The sequence below is a fragment of the Apis dorsata genome, unplaced genomic scaffold (genome assembly GCF_000469605.1).
Source record: "Apis dorsata unplaced genomic scaffold, Apis dorsata 1.3 scaffold_480, whole genome shotgun sequence".
Taxonomy (NCBI): domain Eukaryota; kingdom Metazoa; phylum Arthropoda; class Insecta; order Hymenoptera; family Apidae; genus Apis; species Apis dorsata.
The window spans coordinates 26,724-33,259 of NW_006263716.1; positions in this window are offsets into that span (position 1 = coordinate 26,724).

Sequence of the window (6,536 nt, forward strand, 5' to 3'; positions counted from 1 at the left end):
TTGTAACGATTGTGTAATGTACATTGTATATGTACCTAGAAAAAAAAGAGTGAAAGAGAGAATGAGAGAGAGATAAAAGAGACATAGAAAGTGAAAAAAGAATAGATTCTTATAAAAAAGAAAGATAAATAGATGTAATTTACATTGTATATGTTACGTTGCCATTAAACTCTCATTATTTACATAAACAATTATGAATTCCTTTGTTATATTTTTATCGAGGAAAAAGCATGAATTGAAATCTTAAAAGACTGAAATATAAAATTTATTTTTTTTAATACTTAAGAAAATAGCAAAATTAAAACTAGATAGGTTTTTTTAATATAATTTGAACATCTAATGTACAGAATAAATTACAGGAAATGAAGGATGTAGTTGAAATTGAAAATAAGAAAAGATATTAGAATATTAATTTAAAGAGATAAATATACTATATTTATTTTTACCTATTTTTTTCGTTGGAATTGTGAAAACTATTAGAATAGAATTGTATTTTTCAACTCTCTCTGATTACATATTTTTATTATTTATAATAAAAGAAAATTCTACAAAAAAAATGTAAGAATAATTTTTTCATAGCTATGAATATTATAAATAGCATAATTTTGTTAATTTTATTTGTAAATACTTAAAGTATTTCTAATGCATTAATCGCTATACAAATATTATTTAAAATGTTATTTTACATTAAATTTTATACATGATAATATTAAAAATTATAATTTTCCAAATTTTTTCACATATATAACAGGTATAATTACTTTTTTTGGTAAAATGTTTTTAATATAAATCAGATAGATCAATATTAAAAAATAAAAGTAAATTTTTTTTAAAAAATTGTATATTTTTTATTAAAATTTCCTTTAAAGAAATAAATTTCAATTATTTTTTTATTTATTTATTAATTTTTTTTAAATTATTAATTAACAACTAATAATAAAAATAATTAAAATATTGTTTAATTTTTAAATAATAAATAAATCAATATCAATATATGTATTTTGATATCAAAATTATGAAAATACAAATAAAATTTTTTTCATATATTTTGTATTTTTTCATTACGTTCTTATAGTAGAGAAAATATGAAAATTATATTTCATTTTTAAAATTTTTTTAAATTTTGTAACAACACAATACACAATAAAATACATAATTTCTTATTTATCACAAAAAAATTATACATATTTGCTGCAACAATAATACAATTCAAAATTTATAGTTTTTGAATTGTTGCAGTTAATAAAATCATTATTATTTGTTCTTTTTATTTATATTTGCCAAATGTGCATTTCTTATTTGAATTTCGATACGAAATTCTTACGCAGTAATATTCAAAATAATTTTTAAGTTATTATATCAATATTATAGCAAATAAATGATATATCTATACGTACACATAGAAATAACTATATTGCAAAAATATTATTTTAATTTCTTTTCAATAAAATATTAAACATTTAAAAAAAGAAACGAAATAAATATTATATATTAATAAAATAATAACATACCAAAAAATTAACAGTTTTACCATATATTTGATTCATTATATCATTTATATATTATAATAATATATTAATTCCAAGAGAAATAATAATTTTTGAAGATTTTAATAAGTTTCTAATGATTATTCAAGTTTAATTTATTTCATTGTATATGTTTTCATGAATATTTTTAAATAAAAGTAAGATCCTTTCTCCAATATTCTGTTCTGATACAATAGAACAAATGATAAATATCAATTTTTTTAATCTTATAAATAATCATTGAAAAAATAATGATTTTTCAAATTTAATTAACATAAATTTATTATTATTATTATAATATTATTAAATTATTATTATAATAATAATAATTTAATTAACAAAAGTTATTATAATATAATAAATTTTATTTCTTGTAATCTCTCAAAAATTAATTTTTTTTTAATTTAATTTTTAAAACATTTAGAAAAATTTGTTTTCTATAATTTAAAATCATGATTTTATTTTAGAATAAGCAATTTAAAATAATCTTAACATTCATTGCAAATATTTTTACAAGATATATTTCAAAATATCTTTATATAGAAAGCATAATTTTTTTTATAATTTAATTCATTGATTTTCTTCTCGTTCACTTTTATTTTTTTCTTTTTTGTTTTATGATAATTTAAATATCAAATTAACCAATACAAAGTGAATGAGCAGTTAAAGAAAGTTAAATTACATAATTAACGATATATTATTACAATGTATTTATTGTTATTGATGCATGACTTAAAATATAGGCTACAATTGTTATAAAAAAATGTAAAAATGATATCAACAATTATTTTTTTTAATTTTTAGTGTTTATCAAAAACATTACACAACGATTGCAGAAAAAAATTAATGCTTTGTATATCAAATACAGAAATACTCTCAGATACTTCATTAATTTGGCAATATTATTTGTTAACTTTTATATGAATAAAAGTATGAATATTTATTATTAGTATGAATATTTTTAATTATAATATTATTATTAAACTATGAATATTTATTATATTAAATGAATAAAAGTATTTCTTAATTTTTTGTATTTTAAACATATATTTTAAACATTTTGTTAATTTTTCAACATATATCATATCAATAGTAATTTTTATATCATAAGAGAAATGAAATAACTTTTTAATAGATAAAAAAACTAAAAAAACTAAATAAAATATAAATGTCTTATCTTCTATCTTAATCAATTTTTTAAGAAAAATCATAATCAGTTGTCATTAATCTAAATAAATAATATGATAATAATAATAAATATAAATTATAAACTATAAACTAATAATAAATATAAATATAAACTAAGAAATTTAATGTAGATAAATAAATAAATAAATAAATAAATAAATAAATTTTTTAAATATTTAAACAAATATGTAAAGTCATATTTATAACATAAATAAATAAAATTAAGAAATATCGATTTTTGTTCTATTTTAATACAATTCAAATTCTTTAATTTTTTAAATAAAAATATTATTTTCTGAAAATAATAACAAAATATTTTAATTATTGTAAATTATTGAATAAAAATTCATAAAATCAATGAAAATAATAATTTTTAAGTCATTTTTAGTAGATATCAATTATTATTATAATAAAAAACACCTTTTTTCACTTATTAAAAAATATATTTATAAAAGTCACAAAAAGAATTTTTTGTTTCGTTTTATTAAATATTTATATTATTATATTATTCATTAAATAATTGAAATCATTTTATTTAAATTAAAATCAAATAACTTTTACAAACAAAAATTTTAATTCGAGTTACGAAATTTTGTTAAAAATTGAAAACTTGAAATGATTATAATTAATCTCAAGTTATGTTACAGATACATTGGTAAATAAGCTTCAAGTTTAACTACTCTAACTTTATTACAATGAGTCGTGATTCTGAAGAAACGTTAGAAATCTCGTCATTTTCTCTGAACAAGATTTTTCATGTTCGATTTACTGTATACACGAACCAGTGACTTAAGATTTATAGCTGATATACATGGAATTTATTGTAAAAAGATATTGTATCACGATACCGTCAAATTATCGTTCCTCATATTTCTATGAAAAGTTGACAGTATTTAAGAAATTGAAGCTGATTGAAATGCTAACATGATGTTAGCAAGGAATAACAATAGATTAACAATAGATTATTTTTATTTATAAAATCTCTTATAATCTTGATGATTTATTTTAGATCAAGAAAAAGTTGCAATAATAAATAGATATAAAATAAAATTTAAAATTATGAAAATTTAAAAGTTGGTGATATAGAATTAATCAATTTATTTTTTAGCAAATTGACAAATTAATTGATTTATATAAATTTGGTTTTAACTTAATTTTTATATAATATTCATTTATGTGTAAGAGAATAGAATAAAAACAAGATTTTAAGAAATTTTACTTTTATTTTGAAAAATGTATTTTTCTAATTTAAAAAATTAAAGAATTTTAAAATAATAATTCTAGTTTTCTTACTTTGAGATTATTATGATATATTGATTATATTATTTAATAAACTTATAGATAATTATTTACAAAAAAGTCATAAATGTCATAAATTTTATCATAATGGTTTTTCAAATATTTATCATATGTGCAAATATGCGATGTGCAAATAAACAAAATTCTTTGGCAAATATGTGTTTATTTTATTTTTAAATAATAGAATGATTTTTTAAAAAGATAAATGTATCTAAATGATACATTTTCTCACATTATTTCTATATATGGGATTTCATATTAGTATCAAGATTATATATATTTTTTTTATATTTATTAAAATATTTAAAAATTTTCAAGAAAATTTTCTTATATAGGATATAAAAATTTATCGACTTAATTGATTCTTAAGTTGCTTCCAACCAAATTTCACTTTGTGAAATTTTTCGTTTCGATTTTGTTGAGTTATCAACGAAAAACAATGATTAATCATAGAATTCGTGTTTATCATAGAATTACCATAATAGTAATATTATACCGTACCGCTATCTGATTTGAAGAAATAATGAATATTTGTTTAAATAATCTATTTATAGATTTATATTTTGTTGCTTATTTACTATTAAATTATTATATTTCAATGTATTCATAAATTATATGGAGTTTTTGATAATTTAAACTTGATTCAATTCATATTTTTCGTTTTTTTTTTTTTTTTTAATAATATAAATAAATACTATAAAGAACAAATTTTCTATTGTTATCATTAATAGAAATAAATTTGAATGTGGATAATAATTTATATTAAACAAATTTAAAATTTAAAAATTCTCTATATTGTTAAAATATTAAAATTATTATCAAAATAAATTAAACTTATAGATTCATTTTCAATTAATTTAATTTTCAGACATCTTGAACTATTATTTATAAAAAACTATGTATTTATTTTTTTTTTAGCTTATTTCTTTTTTTAGGATCCAATTTTAAAATATAAAAATAGATTAATTAATTTGATAGATAGATTTGATGAATGAAAATATTATTTTAAAAAATATTGATTTATTATTTTAATTTCATATTAATATCATTATTATTTTAAAAATAATGAATAAAATCCATAGTGAACTTAATGAATATAAAATTTTGTGTTATTAATATTTTATTTAAAATAATTTCCTTTAAATTGTAAAATATTAATTTTATAATAAATATAATTTTAGAAAAATATAAGGAAAATATATCAAAAATAAAGTTTCTGTTAGTACAAAGAAATTAAATAATATTCATAACAAGTTATGTAATACAATAATAACAAAAAAAAATAAGTGAGATATTATTAACGATGTTAAAGTAACAGAAGCAATATAATTATGAATACAATAATAACGTGAAAATAAAAACAAAACAAAAACATTAATAATATCATTAAAAATAGTAATAATTGTTTAAAAATTGTTTAAATGTTAATAATTATTATAAACATAGTAAAATTGATAAAATTATAAATATAAATATTGAACTTAATTATTTTTTATTTGTAATAACGACAAAAATTTTATATTTTGTTAATTATTATAAATTACTTAATAAATTACTTATAAATTACATAAATAAATTATATGTTATAAAAATAAATCAACAAATTTTTTAAGTATTATTTCTTGAAGTTATTATTTTTTAATTTCTATATTATATTATTGTATATAATTTTTAGCAATTAGCTCTATATTATTTGAAAACAAAAAATATAATAGATAAATTGTTACTCAGCACTTAAATATTCAAAATTTTTATTTCAAATAATTACATAAAAATGAAAAAAAAATTGTAAGATTAATATAATAAAAATTTCTATAGGTATAATTATTTTATTTAAATAAATGTTTATCAAAAAATTTTTTAATGAAAAACAACAATTGAAAAAGATTTTTTCCTCTGACATAGCACGTAATTAATCATAATTGATTAACGGATTCTCGTTTTCACAAATACTTCGTAATCGACACGCACATAAAAAAACAATAACATTTTTTTTATTTCTCTCAATACAACGGGAACTTAATGAATCATTGAATAAGAAACAAACGAACCATTATACAATCACGCATGACTTACCTATCCGTTAGTCCATTACAGTTATTAAATACTGTTGAATGAATCGTTTAAAAGTATAGGAAATTCCGTTTACATGTAAAAAGATAAGCAATCAAAAAATTAATGAAATAACAGAATATTCATTTTATATAAAAATAAAAATTGTAATAAAAGCTATATTTCAAAATTAAAATATTTTTTAGAATTTTAAAATATTGAAAATATAATTTAATCGATCAGATAATTTATTTTTAATTTATGTATTATTTAAATTTATACACAATTATTGTTTCTACTAATATTATTATATTAAGAAGTAAAATATATATTTATTAAATTTGTAATATATATATTTAATATAATATATATATATTTATTAAATTTATTTATTAAATTAATAAAGTAAATAAAAAAATTTTATTTTAAAGACACATACATAGAATATTATGAGCAAAACAATGAAATTTC